The following is a 14073-nucleotide window of genomic DNA, read 5'->3' on the forward strand; positions in this document are numbered from 1 at the left end:
AAATCCTGCAGTGCTAGACGTGTCCCCCTGCTTAAGCCAGTACAGGTCCAGGCCCGTCTGAAGTTTGCTAGAGTGCATTTGGATGATCCAGAAGAGGATTGGGAGAATGTCATATGGTCAGATAAAACCAAAATAGAACTTTTTGGTAAAAACTCAACTCGTCGTGTTTGGAGGACAAAGAATGCTGAGTTGCATCCAAAGAACACCATACCTACTGTGAAGCATGGGGGTGGAAACATCATGCTTTGGGGCTGTTTTTCTGCAAAGGGACCAGGACGACTGATCCGTGTAAAGGAAAGAATGAATGGGGCCATGTATCGTGAGATTTTGAGTGAAAACCTCCTTCCATCAGCAAGGGCATTGAAGATGAAACGTGGCTGGGTCTTTCAGCATGACAATGATCCCAAACACATCACCCGGGCAACGAAGGAGTGGCTTCGTAAGAAGCATTTCAAGGTCCTGGAGTGGCCTAGCCAGTCTCCAGATCTCAACCCCATAGAAAATCTTTGGAGGGAGTTGAAAGTCCGTGTTGCCCAGCAACAGCCCCAAAACATCACTGCTCTAGAGGAGATCTGCATGGAGGAATGGGCCAAAATACCAGCAACAGTGTGTGAAAACCTTGTGAAGACTTACAGAAAACATTTGACCTGTGTCATTGCCAACAAAGGGTATATAACAAAGTATTGAGAAACTTTTGTTATTGACCAAATACTTATTTTCCACCATAATTTGCAAATAAATTCATTAAAAATCCTACAATGTGATTTTCTGGATTTTTTTTCCTCATTTTGTCTGTCATAGTTGACGTGTACCTATGATGAAACTTACAGGCCTCTCTCATCTTTTTAAGTGGGAGAACTTGCACAATTGGTGGCTGACTAAATACTTTTTTTCCCCACTGTAGATTGTCCACCATCTATGTGTTATCCATTCAGTAAATACTGGGAATAGATTGTCCACCATCTATGTGTTATCCATTCAGTAAATACTGGGATTAGATTGTCCACTATCTATGTGTTATCCATTCAGTAAATACTGGGAATAGATTGTCCACCATCTATGTGTTATCCATTCAGTAAATACTGGGAATAGATTGTCCACCATCTATGTGTTATCCATTCAGTAAATACAGGGAATAGATTGTCCACCATCTATGTGTTATCCATTCAGTAAATACTGGGAATAGATTGTCCACCATCTATGTGTTATCCATTCAGTTAATACAGGGATTAGATTGTCCACCATCTATGTGTTATCCATTCAGTAAATACTGGGAATAGATTGTCCACCATCTATGTGTTATCCATTCAGTAAATACTGGGAATAGATTGTCCACCATCTATGTGTTATCCATTCACTAAATACTGGGAATAGATTGTCCACCATCTATGTGTTATCCATTCAGTAAATACTGGGATTAGATTGTCCACCATCTATGTGTTATCCATTCAGTAAATACTGGGATTAGATTGTCCACCATCTATGTGTTATCCATTCAGTAAATACAGGGAATAGATTGTCCACCATCTATGTGTTATCCATTCAGTAAATACTGGGAATAGATTGTCCTCCATCTATGTGTTATCCATTCAGTAAATACAGGGAATAGATTGTCCACCATCTATGTGTTATCCATTCAGTAAATACTGGGAATAGAATGTCCACCATCTATGTGTTATCCATTCAGTAAATACTGGGATTAGATTGTCCACTATCTATGTGTTATCCATTCAGTAAATACTGGGAATAGATTGTCCACCATCTATTTGTTATCCATTCAGTAAATACTGGGAATAGATTGTCCACCATCTATGTGTTATCCATTCAGTAAATACAGGGAATAGATTGTCCACCATCTATGTGTTATCCATTCAGTAAATACTGGGAATAGATTGTCCACCATCTATGTGTTATCCATTCAGTAAATACAGGGATTAGATTGTCCACCATCTATGTGTTATCCATTCAGTAAATACTGGGAATAGATTGTCCACCATCTATGTGTTATCCATTCAGTAAATACTGGGAATAGATTGTCCTCCATCTATGTGTTATCCATTCAGTAAATACAGGGAATAGATTGTCCACCATCTATGTGTTATCCATTCAGTAAATACTGGGAATAGATTGTCCACCATCTATGTGTTATCCATTCAGTAAATACAGGGAATAGATTGTCCACCATCTATGTGTTATCCATTCAGTTAAATACTGGGAACAGATTGTCCTCCATCTATGTGTTATCCATTCAGTAAATACTGGGAATAGATTGTCCACCATCTATGTGTTATCCATTCAGTAAATACTGGGAATAGATTGTCCTCCATCTATGTGTTATCCATTCACTAAATACTGGGAATAGATTGTCCACCATCTATGTGTTATCCATTCAGTAAATACTGGGATTAGATTGTCCACCATCTATGTGTTATCCATTCAGTAAATACTGGGATTAGATTGTCCACCATCTATGTGTTATCCATTCAGTAAATACAGGGAATAGATTGTCCACCATCTATGTGTTATCCATTCAGTAAATACTGGGAATAGATTGTCCACCATCTATGTGTTATCCATTCAGTAAATACTGGGATTAGATTGTCCACTATCTATGTGTTATCCATTCAGTAAATACTGGGAATAGATTGTCCACCATCTATGTGTTATCCATTCAGTAAATACTGGGAATAGATTGTCCACCATCTATGTGTTATCCATTCAGTAAATACAGGGAATAGATTGTCCACCATCTATGTGTTATCCATTCAGTAAATACTAGGAATAGATTGTCCACCATCTATGTGTTATCCATTCAGTAAATACAGGGATTAGATTGTCCACCATCTATGTGTTATCCATTCAGTAAATACTGGGAATAGATTGTCCACCATCTATGTGTTATCCATTCAGTAAATACAGGGAATAGATTGTCCACCATCTATGTGTTATCCATTCAGTAAATACTGGGAATAGATTGTCCACCATCTATGTGTTATCCATTCAGTAAATACTGGGAATAGATTGTCCACCATCTATGTGTTATCCATTCAGTAAATACTGGGAATAGATTGTCCACCATCTATGTGTTATCCATTCAGTAAATACTGGGAACAGATTGTCCACCATCTATGTGTTATCCATTCAGTAAATACAGGGAATAGATTGTCCACCATCTATGTGTTATCCATTCAGTTAAATACTGGGAACAGATTGTCCTCCATCTATGTGTTATCCATTCAGTAAATACTGGGAATAGATTGTCCACCATCTATGTGTTATCCATTCAGTAAATACTGGGAATAGATTGTCCTCCATCTATGTGTTATCCATTCACTAAATACTGGGAATAGATTGTCCACCATCTATGTGTTATCCATTCAGTAAATACTGGGATTAGATTGTCCACCATCTATGTGTTATCCATTCAGTAAATACTGGGATTAGATTGTCCACCATCTATGTGTTATCCATTCAGTAAATACAGGGAATAGATTGTCCACCATCTATGTGTTATCCATTCAGTAAATACTGGGAATAGATTGTCCTCCATCTATGTGTTATCCATTCAGTAAATACAGGGAATAGATTGTCCACCATCTATGTGTTATCCATTCAGTAAATACTGGGAATAGATTGTCCACCATCTATGTGTTATCCATTCAGTAAATACTGGGATTAGATTGTCCACCATCTATGTGTTATCCATTCAGTAAATACTGGGATTAGATTGTCCACTATCTATGTGTTATCCATTCAGTAAATACTGGGAATAGATTGTCCACCATCTATGTGTTATCCATTCAGTAAATACTGGGAATAGATTGTCCACCATCTATGTGTTATCCATTCAGTAAATACAGGGATTAGATTGTCCACCATCTATGTGTTATCCATTCAGTTAAATACTGGGAACAGATTGTCCTCCATCTATGTGTTATCCATTCAGTAAATACTGGGAATAGATTGTCCACCATCTATGTGTTATCCATTCAGTAAATACTGGGATTAGATTGTCCACCATCTATGTGTTATCCATTCAGTAAATACAGGGAATAGATTGTCCACCATCTATGTGTTATCCATTCAGTAAATACTGGGAATAGATTGTCCTCCATCTATGTGTTATCCATTCAGTAAATACAGGGAATAGATTGTCCACCATCTATGTGTTATCCATTCAGTAAATACTGGGAATAGATTGTCCACCATCTATGTGTTATCCATTCAGTAAATACTGGGATTAGATTGTCCACCATCTATGTGTTATCCATTCAGTAAATACTGGGATTAGATTGTCCACTATCTATGTGTTATCCATTCAGTAAATACTGGGAATAGATTGTCCACCATCTATGTGTTATCCATTCAGTAAATACTGGGAATAGATTGTCCACCATCTATGTGTTATCCATTCAGTAAATACAGGGATTAGATTGTCCACCATCTATGTGTTATCCATTCAGTTAAATACTGGGAACAGATTGTCCTCCATCTATGTGTTATCCATTCAGTAAATACTGGGAATAGATTGTCCACCATCTATGTGTTATCCATTCAGTAAATACTGTGAATAGATTGTCCACCATCTATGTGTTATCCATTCAGTAAATACTGGGAATAGATTGTCCACCATCTATGTGTTATCCATTCAGTAAATACTGGGAATAGATTGTCCACCATCTATGTGTTATCCATTCAGTAAATACTGGGAACAGATTGTCCACCATCTATGTGTTATCCATTCAGTAAATACAGGGAATAGATTGTCCACCATCTATGTGTTATCCATTCAGTAAATACAGGGAATAGATTGTCCACCATCTATGTGTTATCCATTCAGTAAATACAGGGAATAGATTGTCCACCATCTATGTGTTATCCATTCAGTAAATACTGTGAATAGATTGTCCACCATCTATGTGTTATCCATTCAGTAAATACAGGGATTAGATTGTCCACCATCTATGTGTTATCCATTCAGTTAAATACTGGGAACAGATTGTCCTCCATCTATGTGTTATCCATTCAGTAAATACTGGGAATAGATTGTCCACCATCTATGTGTTATCCATTCAGTAAATACTGTGAATAGATTGTCCACCATCTATGTGTTATCCATTCAGTAAATACTGGGAATAGATTGTCCACCATCTATGTGTTATCCATTCAGTAAATACTGGGAATAGATTGTCCACCATCTATGTGTTATCCATTCAGTAAATACTGGGAACAGATTGTCCACCATCTATGTGTTATCCATTCAGTAAATACAGGGAATAGATTGTCCACCATCTATGTGTTATCCATTCAGTAAATACAGGGAATAGATTGTCCACCATCTATGTGTTATCCATTCAGTAAATACAGGGAATAGATTGTCCACCATCTATGTGTTATCCATTCAGTAAATACTGTGAATAGATTGTCCACCATCTATGTGTTATCCATTCAGTAAATACTGGGAGTAGATTGTCCACCATCTATGTGTTATCCATTCAGTAAATACAGGGATTAGATTGTCCACCATCTATGTGTTATCCATTCAGTTAAATACTGGGAACAGATTGTCCTCCATCTATGTGTTATCCATTCAGTAAATACAGGGAATAGATTGTCCACCATCTATGTGTTATCCATTCAGTAAATACTGGGAATAGATTGTCCACCATCTATGTGTTATCCATTCAGTAAATACTGGGATTAGATTGTCCACCATCTATGTGTTATCCATTCAGTAAATACTGGGATTAGATTGTCCACTATCTATGTGTTATCCATTCAGTAAATACTGGGAATAGATTGTCCACCATCTATGTGTTATCCATTCAGTAAATACTGGGAATAGATTGTCCACCATCTATGTGTTATCCATTCAGTAAATACAGGGAATAGATTGTCCACCATCTATGTGTTATCCATTCAGTAAATACTGGGAATAGATTGTCCACCATCTATGTGTTATCCATTCAGTAAATACAGGGATTAGATTGTCCACCATCTATGTGTTATCCATTCAGTTAAATACTGGGAACAGATTGTCCTCCATCTATGTGTTATCCATTCAGTAAATACTGGGAATAGATTGTCCACCATCTATGTGTTATCCATTCAGTAAATACTGTGAATAGATTGTCCACCATCTATGTGTTATCCATTCAGTAAATACTGGGAATAGATTGTCCACCATCTATGTGTTATCCATTCAGTAAATACTGGGAATAGATTGTCCACCATCTATGTGTTATCCATTCAGTAAATACTGGGAACAGATTGTCCACCATCTATGTGTTATCCATTCAGTAAATACAGGGAATAGATTGTCCACCATCTATGTGTTATCCATTCAGTAAATACAGGGAATAGATTGTCCACCATCTATGTGTTATCCATTCAGTAAATACAGGGAATAGATTGTCCACCATCTATGTGTTATCCATTCAGTAAATACTGTGAATAGATTGTCCACCATCTATGTGTTATCCATTCAGTAAATACTGGGAGTAGATTGTCCACCATCTATGTGTTATCCATTCAGTAAATACAGGGATTAGATTGTCCACCATCTATGTGTTATCCATTCAGTTAAATACTGGGAACAGATTGTCCTCCATCTATGTGTTATCCATTCAGTAAATACTGGGAATAGATTGTCCACCATCTATGTGTTATCCATTCAGTAAATACTGGGAATAGATTGTCCTCCATCTATGTGTTATCCATTCACTAAATACTGGGAATAGATTGTCCACCATCTATGTGTTATCCATTCAGTAAATACAGGGAATAGATTGTCCACCATCTATGTGTTATCCATTCAGTAAATACTGGGAATAGATTGTCCACCATCTATGTGTTATCCATTCAGTAAATACTGGGAATAGATTGTCCACCATCTATGTGTTATCCATTCAGTAAATACTGGGAATAGATTGTCCACCATCTATGTGTTATCCATTCAGTAAATACTGGGAACAGATTGTCCACCATCTATGTGTTATCCATTCAGTAAATACAGGGAATAGATTGTCCACCATCTATGTGTTATCCATTCAGTAAATACAGGGAATAGATTGTCCACCATCTATGTGTTATCCATTCAGTAAATACAGGGAATAGATTGTCCACCATCTATGTGTTATCCATTCAGTAAATACTGTGAATAGATTGTCCACCATCTATGTGTTATCCATTCAGTAAATACTGGGAATAGATTGTCCACCATCTATGTGTTATCCATTCAGTAAATACAGGGATTAGATTGTCCACCATCTATGTGTTATCCATTCAGTTAAATACTGGGAACAGATTGTCCTCCATCTATGTGTTATCCATTCAGTAAATACTGGGAATAGATTGTCCACCATCTATGTGTTATCCATTCAGTAAATACTGGGAATAGATTGTCCTCCATCTATGTGTTATCCATTCACTAAATACTGGGAATAGATTGTCCACCATCTATGTGTTATCCATTCAGTAAATACAGGGAATAGATTGTCCACCATCTATGTGTTATCCATTCAGTAAATACTGGGAACAGATTGTCCACCATCTATGTGTTATCCATTCAGTAAATACAGGGAATAGATTGTCCACCATATATGTGTTATCCATTCAGTAAATACAGGGAATAGATTGTCCACCATCTATGTGTTATCCATTCAGTAAATACAGGGAATAGATTGTCCACCATCTATGTGTTATCCATTCAGTAAATACTGTGAATAGATTGTCCACCATCTATGTGTTATCCATTCAGTAAATACTGGGAATAGATTGTCCACCATCTATGTGTTATCCATTCAGTAAATACAGGGATTAGATTGTCCACCATCTATGTGTTATCCATTCAGTTAAATACTGGGAACAGATTGTCCTCCATCTATGTGTTATCCATTCAGTAAATACTGGGAATAGATTGTCCACCATCTATGTGTTATCCATTCAGTAAATACTGGGAATAGATTGTCCTCCATCTATGTGTTATCCATTCACTAAATACTGGGAATAGATTGTCCACCATCTATGTGTTATCCATTCAGTAAATACTGGGATTAGATTGTCCACCATCAATGTGTTATCCATTCAGTAAATACTGGGATTAGATTGTCCACCATCTATGTGTTATCCATTCAGTAAATACTGGGAATAGATTGTCCACCATCTATGTGTTATCCATTCAGTAAATACAGGGATTAGATTGTCCACCATCTATGTGTTATCCATTCAGTTAAATACTGGGAACAGATTGTCCTCCATCTATGTGTTATCCATTCAGTAAATACTGGGAATAGATTGTCCACCATCTATGTGTTATCCATTCAGTAAATACTGGGAATAGATTGTCCTCCATCTATGTGTTATCCATTCACTAAATACTGGGAATAGATTGTCCACCATCTATGTGTTATCCATTCAGTAAATACAGGGAATAGATTGTCCACCATCTATGTGTTATCCATTCAGTAAATACTGGGAACAGATTGTCCACCATCTATGTGTTATCCATTCAGTAAATACAGGGAATAGATTGTCCACCATCTATGTGTTATCCATTCAGTAAATACAGGGAATAGATTGTCCACCATCTATGTGTTATCCATTCAGTAAATACAGGGAATAGATTGTCCACCATCTATGTGTTATCCATTCAGTAAATACTGTGAATAGATTGTCCACCATCTATGTGTTATCCATTCAGTAAATACTGGGAATAGATTGTCCACCATCTATGTGTTATCCATTCAGTAAATACAGGGATTAGATTGTCCACCATCTATGTGTTATCCATTCAGTTAAATACTGGGAACAGATTGTCCTCCATCTATGTGTTATCCATTCAGTAAATACTGGGAATAGATTGTCCACCATCTATGTGTTATCCATTCAGTAAATACTGGGAATAGATTGTCCTCCATCTATGTGTTATCCATTCACTAAATACTGGGAATAGATTGTCCACCATCTATGTGTTATCCATTCAGTAAATACTGGGATTAGATTGTCCACCATCTATGTGTTATCCATTCAGTAAATACTGGGATTAGATTGTCCACCATCTATGTGTTATCCATTCAGTAAATACAGGGAATAGATTGTCCACCATCTATGTGTTATCCATTCAGTAAATACTGGGAATAGATTGTCCTCCATCTATGTGTTATCCATTCAGTAAATACAGGGAATAGATTGTCCACCATCTATGTGTTATCCATTCAGTAAATACTGGGAATAGATTGTCCACCATCTATGTGTTATCCATTCAGTAAATACTGGGATTAGATTGTCCACCATCTATGTGTTATCCATTCAGTAAATACTGGGATTAGATTGTCCACTATCTATGTGTTATCCATTCAGTAAATACTGGGAATAGATTGTCCACCATCTATGTGTTATCCATTCAGTAAATACTGGGAATAGATTGTCCACCATCTATGTGTTATCCATTCAGTAAATACAGGGAATAGATTGTCCACCATCTATGTGTTATCCATTCAGTAAATACTGGGAATAGATTGTCCACCATCTATGTGTTATCCATTCAGTAAATACTGGGATTAGATTGTCCACCATCTATGTGTTATCCATTCAGTAAATACTGGGATTAGATTGTCCACTATCTATGTGTTATCCATTCAGTAAATACTGGGAATAGATTGTCCACCATCTATGTGTTATCCATTCAGTAAATACTGGGAATAGATTGTCCACCATCTATGTGTTATCCATTCAGTAAATACAGGGAATAGATTGTCCACCATCTATGTGTTATCCATTCAGTAAATACTGGGAATAGATTGTCCACCATCTATGTGTTATCCATTCAGTAGATACAGGGATTAGATTGTCCACCATCTATGTGTTATCCATTCAGTAAATACTGGGAATAGATTGTCCACCATCTATGTGTTATCCATTCAGTAAATACTGGGAATAGATTGTCCACCATCTATGTGTTATCCATTCAGTAAATACAGGGAATAGATTGTCCACCATCTATGTGTTATCCATTCAGTAAATACTGGGAATAGATTGTCCACCATCTATGTGTTATCCATTCAGTAAATACTGGGAATAGATTGTCCACCATCTATGTGTTATCCATTCAGTAAATACTGGGAATAGATTGTCCTCCATCTATGTGTTATCCATTCAGTAAATACAGGGAATAGATTGTCCACCATCTATGTGTTATCCATTCAGTAAATACTGGGAATAGATTGTCCACCATCTATGTGTTATCCATTCAGTAAATACTGGGATTAGATTGTCCACCATCTATGTGTTATCCATTCAGTAAATACTGGGATTAGATTGTCCACTATCTATGTGTTATCCATTCAGTAAATACTGGGAATAGATTGTCCACCATCTATGTGTTATCCATTCAGTAAATACTGGGAATAGATTGTCCACCATCTATGTGTTATCCATTCAGTAAATACAGGGAATAGATTGTCCACCATCTATGTGTTATCCATTCAGTAAATACTGGGAATAGATTGTCCACCATCTATGTGTTATCCATTCAGTAAATACAGGGATTAGATTGTCCACCATCTATGTGTTATCCATTCAGTAAATACTGGGAATAGATTGTCCACCATCTATGTGTTATCCATTCAGTAAATACTGGGAATAGATTGTCCTCCATCTATGTGTTATCCATTCACTAAATACTGGGAATAGATTTTCCACCATCTATGTGTTATCCATTCAGTAAATACTGGGATTACATTGTCCACCATCTATGTGTTATCCATTCAGTAAATACTGGGATTAGATTGTCCACCATCTATGTGTTATCCATTCAGTAAATACTGTGAATAGATTGTCCACCATCTATGTGTTATCCATTCAGTAAATACTGGGAATAGATTGTCCACCATCTATGTGTTATCCATTCAGTAAATACAGGGATTAGATTGTCCACCATCTATGTGTTATCCATTCAGTTAAATACTGGGAACAGATTGTCCTCCATCTATGTGTTATCCATTCAGTAAATACTGGGAATAGATTGTCCACCATCTATGTGTTATCCATTCAGTAAATACTGTGAATAGATTGTCCACCATCTATGTGTTATCCATTCAGTAAATACTGGGAATAGATTGTCCACCATCTATGTGTTATCCATTCAGTAAATACTGGGAATAGATTGTCCACCATCTATGTGTTATCCATTCAGTAAATACTGGGAACAGATTGTCCACCATCTATGTGTTATCCATTCAGTAAATACAGGGAATAGATTGTCCACCATCTATGTGTTATCCATTCAGTAAATACAGGGAATAGATTGTCCACCATCTATGTGTTATCCATTCAGTAAATACAGGGAATAGATTGTCCACCATCTATGTGTTATCCATTCAGTAAATACTGTGAATAGATTGTCCACCATCTATGTGTTATCCATTCAGTAAATACTGGGAGTAGATTGTCCACCATCTATGTGTTATCCATTCAGTAAATACAGGGATTAGATTGTCCACCATCTATGTGTTATCCATTCAGTTAAATACTGGGAACAGATTGTCCTCCATCTATGTGTTATCCATTCAGTAAATACTGGGAATAGATTGTCCACCATCTATGTGTTATCCATTCAGTAAATACTGGGAATAGATTGTCCTCCATCTATGTGTTATCCATTCACTAAATACTGGGAATAGATTGTCCACCATCTATGTGTTATCCATTCAGTAAATACTGGGATTAGATTGTCCACCATCTATGTGTTATCCATTCAGTAAATACTGGGATTAGATTGTCCACCATCTATGTGTTATCCATTCAGTAAATACAGGGAATAGATTGTCCACCATCTATGTGTTATCCATTCAGTAAATACTGGGAATAGATTGTCCTCCATCTATGTGTTATCCATTCAGTAAATACAGGGAATAGATTGTCCTCCATCTATGTGTTATCCATTCAGTAAATACAGGGATTAGATTGTCCACCATCTATGTGTTATGCATTCAGTAAATACTGGGAATAGATTGTCCACCATCTATGTGTTATCCATTCAGTAAATACTGGGAATAGATTGTCCTCCATCTATGTGTTATCCATTCACTAAATACTGGGAATAGATTTTCCACCATCTATGTGTTATCCATTCAGTAAATACTGGGATTAGATTGTCCACCATCTATGTGTTATCCATTCAGTAAATACTGGGATTAGATTGTCCACCATCTATGTGTTATCCATTCAGTAAATACTGTGAATAGATTGTCCACCATCTATGTGTTATCCATTCAGTAAATACTGGGAATAGATTGTCCACCATCTATGTGTTATCCATTCAGTAAATACAGGGATTAGATTGTCCACCATCTATGTGTTATCCATTCAGTTAAATACTGGGAACAGATTGTCCTCCATCTATGTGTTATCCATTCAGTAAATACTGGGAATAGATTGTCCACCATCTATGTGTTATCCATTCAGTAAATACTGTGAATAGATTGTCCACCATCTATGTGTTATCCATTCAGTAAATACTGGGAATAGATTGTCCACCATCTATGTGTTATCCATTCAGTAAATACTGGGAATAGATTGTCCACCATCTATGTGTTATCCATTCAGTAAATACTGGGAACAGATTGTCCACCATCTATGTGTTATCCATTCAGTAAATACAGGGAATAGATTGTCCACCATCTATGTGTTATCCATTCAGTAAATACAGGGAATAGATTGTCCACCATCTATGTGTTATCCATTCAGTAAATACAGGGAATAGATTGTCCACCATCTATGTGTTATCCATTCAGTAAATACTGTGAATAGATTGTCCACCATCTATGTGTTATCCATTCAGTAAATACTGGGAGTAGATTGTCCACCATCTATGTGTTATCCATTCAGTAAATACAGGGATTAGATTGTCCACCATCTATGTGTTATCCATTCAGTTAAATACTGGGAACAGATTGTCCTCCATCTATGTGTTATCCATTCAGTAAATACTGGGAATAGATTGTCCACCATCTATGTGTTATCCATTCAGTAAATACTGGGAATAGATTGTCCTCCATATATGTGTTATCCATTCACTAAATACTGGGAATAGATTGTCCACCATCTATGTGTTATCCATTCAGTAAATACTGGGATTAGATTGTCCACCATCTATGTGTTATCCATTCAGTAAATACTGGGATTAGATTGTCCACCATCTATGTGTTATCCATTCAGTAAATACAGGGAATAGATTGTCCACCATCTATGTGTTATCCATTCAGTAAATACTGGGAATAGATTGTCCTCCATCTATGTGTTATCCATTCAGTAAATACAGGGAATAGATTGTCCACCATCTATGTGTTATCCATTCAGTAAATACTGGGAATAGATTGTCCACCATCTATGTGTTATCCATTCAGTAAATACTGGGATTAGATTGTCCACCATCTATGTGTTATCCATTCAGTAAATACTGGGATTAGATTGTCCACCATCTATGTGTAATCCATTCAGTAAATACTGGGAATAGATTGTCCACCATCTATGTGTTATCCATTCAGTAAATACAGGGATTAGATTGTCCACCATCTATGTGTTATCCATTCAGTTAAATACTGGGAACAGATTGTCCTCCATCTATGTGTTATCCATTCAGTAAATACTGGGAATAGATTGTCCACCATCTATGTGTTATCCATTCAGTAAATACTGGGAATAGATTGTCCTCCATCTATGTGTTATCCATTCACTAAATACTGGGAATAGATTGTCCACCATCTATGTGTTATCCATTCAGTAAATACTGGGATTATATTGTCCACCATCTATGTGTTATCCATTCAGTAAATACTGGGATTAGATTGTCCACCATCTATGTGTTATCCATTCAGTAAATACTGTGAATAGATTGTCCACCATCTATGTGTTATCCATTCAGTAAATACTGGGAATAGATTGTCCACCATCTATGTGTTATCCATTCAGTAAATACAGGGATTAGATTGTCCACCATCTATGTGTTATCCATTCAGTTAAATACTGGGAACAGATTGTCCTCCATCTATGTGTTATCCATTCAGTAAATAC

This window comes from Coregonus lavaretus (genome assembly GCF_964263955.1).
Source record: "Coregonus lavaretus genome assembly, contig: HAP1_SCAFFOLD_485, whole genome shotgun sequence".
Lineage (NCBI taxonomy): Eukaryota > Metazoa > Chordata > Actinopteri > Salmoniformes > Salmonidae > Coregonus > Coregonus lavaretus.